Source organism: Anomalospiza imberbis, chromosome 21 (assembly GCF_031753505.1).
Source record: "Anomalospiza imberbis isolate Cuckoo-Finch-1a 21T00152 chromosome 21, ASM3175350v1, whole genome shotgun sequence".
Classification (NCBI taxonomy): domain Eukaryota; kingdom Metazoa; phylum Chordata; class Aves; order Passeriformes; family Viduidae; genus Anomalospiza; species Anomalospiza imberbis.
The window spans coordinates 10175861-10187988 of NC_089701.1; the positions used below are offsets into that span (position 1 = coordinate 10175861).

The window sequence follows — 12128 nt, forward strand, 5'->3', positions numbered from 1 at the left end:
GAGGAATTGACACAGAGGGGAATGGTGTTGGATGCTCCTCTGGGCTGGAAAGGAGCCTGGAGCCTTTCACACTGCACTTCTGGCCCCACAGACTCCCGGAGGGATAAAGTGTCCCCTGGCCACGGCTGGGGACGAGGCTGTCCCTGGCAGCTCCACAGCCCTCGGTGATGGGGTGGGGAGTGATGGGGCACACCAGCAGTGCCACTGCAGCTCTCCCAGGGCTGCCTGGCCAGAGGCTCTGCCCACAGTGTCCCCAGGGAGGGTGATGGCTGTCACAGCATTCTAGGAGCCATCTGGGTCAGTCCTGCAGAGCTCACTGAGTGTGGCTGCCAAGCTAAGGGGGTTTTACGGAAGGTGGGGGGGTGTCTGTGGTGGAGCAGCAGGAATGTGGTGGCTCAGGAGGAGAGGGACATTTCCAGTGCGTCTGTCCAGTGATGGAGTCCACAGCCAGGTGTGTGGGGATGGGGAACAGTGCTAGGAACATCTGCTCATTGATCCAGGAAATGTGGTACCCCTTGGAGAAGGGGGTAAATGTTCCTGGGTCTTTCTTCAAACCCATCTCCAAAAAGCGAAGTTATCCAAGGTGATCTCAGCCCCAGGTCCTACCCTGTGGCTGTGAGCTTGAGAGCAGAGAGCCTGCACAGGACACTTGGCCAGGGGGTAGAGGAGAATGAGAGAAGCTTTTGGCTCATCTTGGCAGGCCCAAGTCTGGTTTGCTTTTGTTTCTCTGTCTCTTTATAGTACTTGTGAATGTGTTGCTCCTGTTTGACTCTTGGGAATAGATATTTTTTTGCACCATCAGCCTGGCTTATGTTCATGGGAACTTCCCAGCTGGCTGCCAAACGGTGAGTCATTGCATCCCTCCGGGCACAGCAATCCCCAGATCAGGGACTGGGCCTCTCCCGCAGCCCTGGCAGGCCCTGGCTGCTGTTGTGGAGAGGGAGGCAGAGCTGTGCCCAGCTGGGAGCCCAAGAGCAGAGCTGAGCTGGGAGAGCACCTTGAGGAGTAGCCGAGCTGCAGCCAGGCCCAGGGAGTTTCAGTCTCGCTCAGGAGCTTGCACTCCTTGTGTGGAAGCCTTCTGGAAGAATTTTAGCTCAGGTGTGAGCCCGTGGGTGCCAGGGCCAAAGCAGGCTGGGCTGGGGCTGCATCCCTGCAGGACACAGAATGTGTTCCTTTGCTGACCCTGCCTGGCACAGGAACAGCTCCAGGGGCTGCCCACAGACGCAGGAATGAGCAGGAACAAAGCCCAGCACTCTCTAGAGGAGCTGGAGGTCTGGCAGCTCTGGGGAAGCTGAGGCAGAGCTGAGCCAGGCGTGGCTCTGGGGCTGGGGGCACAGGAGGGGTGGGTGAGGAGGGGCAGTGCCCTCGGTATGTCACAGCCCGGGCATGTCACACTCTGCCACCACTTCATGCTGAGGCAATGCAGGGCTGGGGATGACCAGGGACCTTCTCAGCCCTGGGAGCCTGGGGATGCCCTGGCACCATGGCCACCGTGCTGGGTGGGAACAGCAGCGGCGAGGAGGACGTGACAAACCCCCAGGCAGGTCCTCACTGCCCTGCTTCCCCACGTGTCCATCGGGACTGGGAGCAGTGGGGCTGGAGAGGAGCTCCAGGACGTGGGACAGAGCCCTGCAAGGGCACCAGGGCCTGGGGAGGGTCCTGGCTATAAACGTTTGGTGCCACTCCTGCATGAGCACAGGTGTGGGAAATGAATTTGTAGAAAATTTTAAAAACTTGATAGAAGGTTTATATAGTGTGTATTTGTATAGAAACTTGAAGATAAGAAATGCTGACTTAGACATATTATAGAATAGGACAGATATTGTTGAGAGAGAAATTGAACTAGAAATAAATTTTAAAGGACAGTTTTGTAAAAAATATTAGATATTTTAGAGAAATAGAATCCAACACATAGGGAAAGAAAAGAGGCAAACTTTCCAATGCTTTTGGTATTTTACACCTCTATTTTGGGAGCAAGGAGACAATTGCAGCAGTGATTTTGTCCATTGGTGTTTTCTTTATGCATCCAGACGTACGAGGACAGGTTTTTCTGTGCTACCACAAGTCAAATAACCCCCCTGTGCTGAGAGATCCAGCTGTGAGTGCCATGCACTGGCCTATCCTCACACTGGTGCAGTCAATCCATGAATGCCAAGGATTCCTCCAGATCCTTTAATATCCATAAAACATCAGCACTGTAATCCCCAGAAAGGGTGTGAATGTTGGGTATCATCAGGCACCACTTGTGGGTGTTGTAATGACAAACAGCCCTTTTTCTTTCTGGGGGTTTCTGGAGGCAATAAACCACAGTTAGAAAAGCATCAAGATAAAAGCACTCCAGCCATGCTGCAGAAGAGGGGCAGAGCCAGGGCTGAGCTCAGAGGAAGGGGTTTCACTGGGTCCCTGTGCTGGGCCAGAGCTTTGGGAAAGGTTCTGAAGATGAAACCCTTGTGCCTCTTCCCAGAGAGCACCTGGCAGAGCTCAGGGATGCCCATTCCTTTCCTCAGCTTGTGCTGCAGTCCCAGGAGTTTGGGCTGCCACAGAATGGAATCCCAGAACAGAATCCCAGACTTGTGTTGGAAGGGACCTCAAAGCTCATCCAGTGCCCCCCCCTGCCATGGTCAGGGACACCTCCCACTGTCCCAGGCTGCTCCCAGCCCCAATGTCCAGCCTGGCCTTGGGCACTGCCAGGGATCCAGGGGCAGCCACAGCTGCTCTGGGCACCCTGTGCCAGGGCCTGCCCACCCTGCCAGGGAACAATTCCTAATTCCCAATATCCCATCCATCCCTTCCCTCTGGCACTGGGAGCCATTCCCTGTGTCCTGTCCCTCCATCCCTTGTCCCCAGTCCCTCTCCAGCTCTCCTGGAGCCCCTTCAGGCCCTGGAAGGGCTCTGAGCTCTGCCTGGAGCTTCTCCTCTCCAGGTGAGCACCCCCAGCTCTGCCAGCCTGGCTCCATAGGACAGAAACCCTCCTTCCCTGTCAGTGTACTATGGATTCGGGTTTTCTCAGTCCCAAATGTCTCTGGGCAATGTTCTGAGCCGAGTTTCCAGGAATACAACTTTTAATACATGGTAAAACCACGTTTTGTACGTCTCCTTTCATTTCCTGCTGCTCTACCAATTAAACCAACATGAAAGCCATAATGCCATAAAATATGGGAAACATTTAGAAGAGGAATGATGAAATAATTTCCTCTTGATGTAAGTAAGTATTCCATCCCTCTCAGTGAAACTACTTGGAATTTTTGTCTAATTACACAGCTTTTCATGGTGCTAACGAGTGATCCTCAGTCAATATCTTACCAGGGCTCTGACTTGTTACTGCTTTTGAAGTGGGAATATTTTCTCTCTCTTTTGAAAATGAGTAAATGTAATTCCATGATTGGCTTGATGCACAGATTCTAAATGTTTATGTATTTCAGCAACAGTACTTTGTGTTTCCTCAACTTTACATCATTGCCAGTATGAACAAGGCTGGGTTGGATGGGGCTTGGAACAGCCTGGGACAGTTAAAGGTGTCCCTGCCCATGGAAGGAGTAGAACTGATGGGTTTTAAGGTCCCTTCCAGCCCAAACCTTTCCATTATTCAGTGATTCTATGATTTGCCTGACACACAGCCCCTGACTGTGATTTTACATAGACATGGGCACTTCTGGCTGATTCCTGCCCTGGTGACTGGCCCAGAACTGGCTTTGTCTGGAGTGGAGAGAAGCACCAGGGAGCTTCAGACTTGGTATGAGGGAACATTTCTGTGGTGAGAAGGTGATCAAACACTGGAACAGGGTCTCCAGAGAGGTGCATGATGCCTTAGGTCTGACAGTGCTCAAGAGACATCTGGACAATGCTCTTAACAATAGGCTTTAAATCTGGGTCAGTCCTGCTCAGGCAGATGATCCCTGTAGGTCCCTTACTGGACTATTCTATTCTATTCTATTCTATTCTATTCTATTCTATTCTATTCTATTCTATTCTTTCACGGACTGAAATTCTAAATCTGAAGGAAACCCCCAAATATTGGTATTTAGTTCAGGACAGACGATAACAGATTTCCACTCAGTAGCACCAGGTTATTTCATTCTGTTAATGTCCAAACATAAACATTAATACAATCCTAAGTCTATTTAACCTCCACCCAGAGCATCACATTTAATTTGCTGTACTGCTGTGGAGTTAGGACATTATTATTATTATTATCAAACCATTCATTTAAAGCACTGAAATGCAAAGCCCATAAGCTGAAAATGAAGCTGCTCTGCCACAAAGGAGAAATTAGCACTCAGTCATTCAGTTGGCCTGCTCTTAAGAAAAGTTTTGGTTTCAGTGTGACCACACTCTCTGACAGGAAACTTTCTCCCAGAACAACTTGGCTGCTCCGTGGTGAGGTTTTATCCTGAAATCCACTTTCCCACACACTCCCTCTCTCACATTGCGGCTCCACCTGAGCCTTGGGAGAGTCTCAGGAGGGGTTGGTTCATCTCTGGTCCTGCAGACCAGGGCTGGTTTCACTGCACCTGAAGAAGTTTGTGCATCTCCAACACTTGGCTGAACACCACAAATCTCCTCTGCAGGGCTGGGATGGCCCCAGGGTGTCACCAAGGCTGTGTCACCTGTCACTGCCCTTGCTTTGCCGGGGGGAGCAGCTGCAGGCACTGGGATTGTTCAGCTGGAGCTCCCCAGGGGCTGCAGCTCCTCCTGAGGGGCAGCTCCCACCTCTGCTCTGGGACAGGGACAGGAGCCAGGGAACGGCTGGAGCTGGGCCAGGGCAGGTCAGGCTGGAGAGCAGGAAAGGTTCTTCCCCCAGAGGGTGCTGGCACTGCCCAGGCTCCCCAGGGAATGGGCACGGCCCCGAGGCTGCCAGAGCTCCAGGAGCGTTGGGCCAGCGCTGCCAGGGATGCCCAGGGTGGGGTTGCTGGGGGGTCTGGGCAGAGCAGGGGTTCACTGATGCTGGTGGGTCCCTCCCAGCTCAGGATATTCCACGATTCCGAGTTCTCCACAGAGCAGACCAAGCAAGCGTGGTCACTGTCTCTTCTCTGCTCTGCAAGGGTGGATGAAGGCTGAGTCCCAGGCAAGACAGGGCTTGAAGAAGCTGCTTTTGTAGCAGTGCTGGTCATAGGGAGGAAGATCCTGGACTCAGCACTCGCCTTTGGCATTGGCACCCAGCAGCTGCTGTGCCAGAGGGCTTGGCTGGTTTGCTGTAAATAACTCCTGGAGCCTGTGTGCTGTGCCTGGGCCTGTGACAGAGGAGCTGGAGCTGAATCCCCAGCACATGATCCCACTGGCTCCTGTCCACAGCAAAAATACCTCAGGAGGGATCAGGAGCTGCTCTGTAGTCAAGATAGCTACATCTCTTACAAGAGCAGCCAGGCATTATCTGCCCACAAAACACTGCTGCTGAGGGATGTCTGGAGCCCAGCAGATCCCACATGACTGGGGAAATTGAGCCTGGAAGTCTGGCTGCTGCCTCAGCCCTGAGGAGCAGCCTAAAGACACAGTTTTCATAGCCTCATGTCTTCCAGACAGCTCTGACCAAGGCCTGTCTTCCTCTCCCCTCTCTGCCTCCAGATCTTTACCATCTTTTTTGGTTCTTCCTGGCAAGAGGCCCCTGATTCCTCCCTCTCCCCATGGGGCTCTCACAGCTGTTGGCAGCAGCCCTCCTGACTGCTCTGTGGGGACTGGGGACAGAGGAAGGTTCTCTGGTCACTGCTTATGCTGCTCTTGCCCTTCCTGATCCTTTGCTGTCCAGAGGATGCTCTCTGGAAATGAGCTGCTGGACAGGCTGGACAGCTACTGCCAACCCACCAAGCTTGGCAGGAAACCTTCTCTCCTTTCTTCCACGTAGCAGAAATACATCAAAACATTCTTCTGAACCCACATTCAACTCACTTTAGGAAAGGTTTGCCCGTTTTCTAAGTAAAGGGGAGACAAAAAGCAGAGGAAGGACCTTTCTCATGAATTAACCTCATCTCATCTCATCTCATCTCATCTCATCTCATCTCATCTCATCTCATCTCAGTCTCCTCATGGATTGATGGGAGTTTCCTTCCTCTGCTTTTGTCAGTCTAGAGAGAAGCAGTTCTTGGACATGATCTAAGGAGTGTCTGTGGGAAGGGGCAGCCAGATGAAGAGGATCAGGAAAAATGTCCTGTTCTCCTCTGCCCTTGGGCTGCTGAACTTCACAAATCCCACCAAAGTCCACTTGACTACAAGAAGAACTTAAAAAAGTCTCTGGAAAGCCAACACATCAGAGATAAAGGTCTGGAAGAGGAAGACTGATGTGCACTGATGGAGAAGAGGCTGAAGGGGAGGAAAGCAGGATAAAAATGTGAGATGGTGCCCAGGGCAGGGTTAAAAGCTGCTGAGGACTGAGGGAAGAGGGAATTTCCATGGCTCAGTCTTTCTCTGCACATTGCCTGCCCCCAGCCTGTGAGATTAATCACTGCCTTTCACCAACACCAGAACAAAAAGATCCCTCCCCCCATGATATAATAATCTGAAAATTCCACAGCTCCAGTTTAGCCAGAGCCAAAAACCTCCTTCTGGAGATCCTGCTCCATTTTTCAAAGTCCCTATGCCTTTGAAGCTCCTGGTTACAGTGGGATGACGCTCCCTTCCCAAGGAGTGATCCAGCGCAGTCTCCAAACCCTATGAATCACTCTGGCCTCGGGGAATTGCCACAAGTCACTTGAGTGGCTAAAAATATCTCCGAGGAAGCAGCACAAAATTACCCATATCCGCTGACGCTGGGCTGGGAGGGCACACTCCAAATTAACCTGGTCCCGTTTCTGCCTCCTCATTCCCTGCAGGGTTATTCCTTAGTGGGAGCAGATACGAGCAAACACAGAGGTTTGTAGGACACTTGGTTGCTCTTTAGTGGGAGAGAAGTGGTGGAAAAAACATTTGTGTGGCTTAAAGGTGGCCCTCAGCTCTGACTTCCAGGGGATTCTGAAGTCCTCTGTGGCTTAAAGGTGGCCCTCAGTTCTGACTTCCAGGGGATTCTGAAGTCCAGGGGGTTGTTCCAGAGCCAGGAGTGCTAAGCAAGGGGGCTGATGGTACTCTTAGAATTATGGAATTAAGCTTGGAAAAGGTCTCTAAGGTCATGAGTCCAACCATTCCCCCTGGAATGCATTGCCAAGGCCACCACTAACCATGTCCCCAAGTGCCACATTTACATATGTTTTAAATGCCTCCAAGGATGGTGGCCCCATCGCTGCCCTGAGCAGTTCCAATTCCCTACTACCCTTTCCATTGGGAACTTTTCCCTAATATCCAAACTAAACCTACCCTGGAGCAACTTGAGGCTGTTTCATCTTGAATTGATGGCGTCCAGGTCTGGGTGTGATTCACCTCCCCTGGAGCTGCTTCCAGCTGTGTCTGTGTGTTTATCTGAACCAATCTTGCCAGGAAGTTTTCATCCCAACAACTTCTCAGTGAGAAGCTACAGGTGGCAGAGGGACAGAAGGGTGGTGCACAGCCTGGATGTGGTGCCCAGCTGCCCTCGGGCCCTGCAAGGAGCTGCTCCCTGAGATGGTTCAGCACAGAGCAGCAGCTGTGCTGGTTCCCCAGGCTGCCCCAGGCAGTGTGGCCAGGAAGGGAGTTCAATGTCTCACACACCTCCCCAAGTCCCATCCAGGCAGGAATAAATCAGTCCATCTCAAAAATACACTCTTCTTTCCCTGTGATAGTAAATGCTCTTCCCCAGCCTGGACTCCTGCAGATCCAGCACCATCCAGCCCTGGAGCAGGAGTTCCTTGGAGCTGTGAGCACTTGTGGGGTTTTAGGAGCACCACACTCATCATCACAGAGGGGATTATCCCACCCAGTGCCTCTGGCCAAGGGCAGATTTCTCCTGCAATCACTTCTAGTTCATCTCAGACCTTGAGTTCACAGCACAGTGCTGGTTTGCTGTCCACTGCTTTCCAAGGAGGCTGATGGTCAGATGGGGATGTCCCCATGGGTCTGTCCCATGTCATCAAGGGCATCAAAGCTGTCCACAGACAGTTCCTTGTCACTCATGTCAGCACTGGGAGGCTGCCAGGACAATGAAATTCAGCCCATCGAGTCCAACTGTCCCACCTGGAGGAGAAATGTCACCCTAGCAGTGAGAGGTGACCCAGACTCCCGAGTCTGATGTCCTGTGTTTCCAGAGGAAGATGGACATGGACAACTGTGGCAGTGGCCACAATGCCAAGGACAACACAAGCTCTCCATGCTGGTCCTGGATATGGAACACACACTTTGACTTTATGACAACTTGGAATGATGTCACGTCCCAAATGGAAACTGGTTCCAGTGAAGGAGTTTGGCTGTTCCCCAGATTCTGGAGCAAGAGATGCTGAAATGAAAGGGGGAAGTCATTTGGGTTGGGAAAAGTGTGTATATCTAAAAAATTTGAGTTTGACTGCAAACAAAGCAAAGAATGAAAAAAAAAATTGGAAAGAGTCAAGTAAACATCCTCCATGATGATATTTCCAGACAGTAGAACTATGGTGCAAAGCTGGCCTGGATTTGTTTATGCTGGAGACAGTCATATCCGAGTGGAAGATTATTGCATTCACTTCCAGAAATAGCTGGAGAGTACAAGCACCAAACATCCCCCTTGTACAAAGGTTACATCTGCTGGAGGCGCAGCACGGATCCCCAGGCAGCCAAAGCCCAGGGACTGATGTCATGGACAGCAGCAGGAACATTTCTCTGGGTACAGGGTACCTGGGATCTCCTTAACTTACAGGAATTTGAGCAGATGATTAAAACAAAGCTTATTTCCCTGTGGTTTTTACTGATTCCACACATCCTACCTCCAAGTCACTGAAGTTATTTCTGTTCCTCAGCTCTGTCAAGGTGAGGTCTGAGCACTTGGCATCTGCTGCAGCCTTGTTTTGTCCACTGAAAGAAATTCCACAAAACGCCACCACAATAGAAAGTGAAGCAAAATAACAAAAAATAACCCATTTAAGCCCTTTTTACCTACTAACATTTGCTTTATTCAGGTGGCCCTTGATCCCCCCCTCCCCAAAGACAGGTGGGAGAGGGGCCGGAGCTGCACATCCTGAGGGTGAGCTTGGGGCCAGCTGCTGCCCACTGGCACAAGGCCAAGGAGCCCAGGCACCAAAGCCAAGGGAGAAATGCAGCCCCAGTCTGTTTGGCCCAGGCTGGCCCATGGAGGGAAGTGTTTTTCCTTGGGAAGGGCTCTTTGGGATCAAGAAACTCGTTAATAACCAAGAGGAGCCTGTCTCACTCCTGGATCTGCCTGGCTGCCAGCCCAGGCTGGGATTGAATTACGGAGGAGAGAGGAGGAAAGAGGAGGAAAGAGCCCCTCACGGTGCTCTCCAGCGGGGTTTGGGGCTGGTTTGTGCCAGTCAGCAATGCAGAAGGAGCAAGGAAATGGGGGAGACACCAGAGCCAGGAAATGGGGGATACCAGAGCCAGGAAATGGGGACACCAGAGCCAGGAAATGAGGGGGACATCAGAGCAAGGAAATGGGGACACCAGAGCCAGGAAATGGGGGACACCAGAGCCAGGAAATGGGGACACCAGGGCCAGGAAATGGGGGACACCAGAGCCAAGAAATGGGGGATACCAGAGCCAGGAAATGGGGACACCAGGGCCAGGAAATGGGGACACCAGAGCCAGGAAATGGGGGGGACACCAGAGCCGGGAAATGGGGGACACCAGAGCCAGGAAATGGGGGAGACACCAGAGCCGGGAAATGGGGGACACCAGAGCCAGGAAATGGGGACACCAGAGCCAGGAAATGGGGGGGACATCAGAGCAAGGAAATGGGGACACCAGAGCCAGGAAATGGGGGATACCAGAGCCAGGAAATGGGGGGGACATCAGAGCAAGGAAATGGGGACACCAGAGCCAGGAAATGGGGACGCCAGAGCCAGGAAATGGGGGGGACATCAGAGCAAGGAAATGGGGACACCAGAGCCAGGAAAAGGGGGATACCAGAGCCAGGAAATGGGGGACACCAGAGCCAGGAAATGGGGGATGCCAGGGGCAAGCAGGGTGGGGAGACACTAGAACCAGGAAATGGGACATCAGAGCCAGGCAGGGGGGACACCAGAGCCAGGAAATGGGGACACCAGGGCCAGGAAATGGGGACACCAGGGCCAGGAAATGGGGGGGACATCAGAGCCAGGGAATGGGGACACCAAGGCCAGGCAGGGGGGACACCAGAGCCAGGAAATGGGGACACCAGGGCTAGGAAATGGGGACACCAGGGCCAGGAAATGGGGGGGACGCTAGAGCCAGGCAATGGGGACACCTCTGTGATGTCCCGTGTGGGGATCTCACAGGCCCCACGCAGCCCAGGTGGCAGCTGAGACCTGGCTTGGTGTCCCAGGTGCCATGGGCACTGCCAAAGCTGTGATCCTGGAGCACAGAGGGGATGATTTGGTGCCAATGGGAGTGGGGTGCATCAGTTTCTCAAATCCAGGTTAATTTTCTGCAGGGCAGCCAATGTCCCCTGGCTGGCTGTGCTGGTGGCAGCTGCTCCAGCCAAGGACAGGGCTCTGAGGTCCCCCTCACCCCGCTGGGCTTGCTGCTCCCTCTGCAGTGTAATCTGGGGTGGGAAAAGCAGTTTGGAGGTGCTGGGCTTGTTTAAGGAACATTTGAAATGGGCACATCAGGGAGGGGGTGTTTGGGAGGGTTCTCTGGGCATCTTAAGAGCCCTCATCCCATTATGGAGTGATGGATACCCTGAGCTGGGAGGGACCACTGGGATCACCCAGTGCAGTCCCTGTCCTTGCCCAGACCCCCCAACAACCCCACCCTGGGCATCCCTGGCAGCGCTGTCCAAATGCTCCTGGACCTCTGGCAGCTTCAGGGCCGTGCCCATTCCCCGGGGAGCCTGGGCAGTGCCAGCACCCTCTGGGGGAGGAATCTCTGATGCCTCATTTTAAAAGTTCATGGCAGGATGACAATGAGGCTTCCCTTCCTCTGGTATCTTTTATATTTTTATCAAGCCATAAAACACCTTCTGTGGATAAATGGTGTCAATTTGAGACTTGTCCTTTGGCAGAATCAGGGTTTATCAGGAGGTTGCAGCCTGTCCAGATCTCCTTCTACCTAGCACACACAGGCACATCCCTGACAGCTGCAGGAGATCCAGGAGGTTTGGAGCAACAGAGAGACCTGGGATTCACTGCTTCAGAATCAGAGCCTTCCATAACTCAACCCCCCTAAAACATATGCATGCTCAGTCTGATACACAACAAGCCTGCTCTAAAAATTCACCACTTCTCTGATGTTTGTGATGAGAAGTCAGCATGGATTTCAGAGAAAATGATTGATTCAGGTTGAGTGTCACGTGCTGAGATCCCTGTGAAGTCAGGTGTCTGCAAGACAACACACCCAGGCAAACAAAACCCTTTTCTGATGATTCTGCTCTGCACTGTTGTGATTTTTCTTTCAGAGAAGTTTGGTGTTTAAAGCCAAGGAATTTGTTGTCAGTCCTTGGCTGTAATTTACACTTCAGTGGATGCATGTTATACATTTTGGCATGCAAAGATTAATGCAAGCTCATTTTTAAAGTATTCTTATGTGTTTTAAAATGAATATTGAAAGCCTTCAGCACTTGCATACCAAGCACTTTCCATCTCTCTTGCCATCTGTATTGTATTAAAGAATATAAAAACTTCAGCTGGGCTATTCCTGCTGAATTCCCTGGGATAACTCTCAGGAAGAAAGGGCCATTTTATGATAGACTGCCTCAACATTTCTTTGTATTTAATAGGAAAAAGATCCCAAATCCTCTACAATTCTTCAGCCCTTTGCTAAGGGAAGGAATTCATAAACTCCTGTCCTCAACACAATGCATTTACACCATACTTTGCTGTTTAACACATGTGGGTTGAGAACTTGGGAGTAAATATTCAGCCTTTCCCCCCCTTTAATTTCTGACTGACTTTGAAAATTAAAATTTTAGTGGCAAGTGATGAATCATCATCAGAATTCAAACCATATGGTGGAAGCACTTCTCACATTTTCAACTCTTCTCACTGCTGCTTCTTCCTTGAAAATAACTCGACAATAGATGATTTCCCTCCTAGCTAAGCTGTAATGAGCCACATGAAATGTTTTGAAATCCTCATGGTTTCAGACTTCAGAAACCACAAATATAAGTA

General features: G+C 51.5%; 2 long non-coding RNA genes across 2 annotated transcripts; one reads left to right on the plus strand and one right to left on the minus strand.

The window, feature by feature from the left end:
• Positions 1-5356: 5356 nt before the first annotated feature.
• Positions 5357-7719, minus strand: LOC137486366 (uncharacterized). The gene is made up of 3 exons (XR_011005705.1): positions 7612-7719; positions 7282-7435; positions 5357-6294 (listed from the first exon to the last, which is right to left on the minus strand). It is a non-coding gene; the product is annotated as an uncharacterized lncRNA (long non-coding RNA).
• Positions 7720-8311: 592 nt separating this feature from the next.
• Positions 8312-8789, plus strand: LOC137486367 (uncharacterized). Its single transcript, XR_011005706.1, has 2 exons — positions 8312-8371; positions 8473-8789. It is a non-coding gene; the product is annotated as an uncharacterized lncRNA (long non-coding RNA).
• Positions 8790-12128: the final 3339 nt, after the last annotated feature.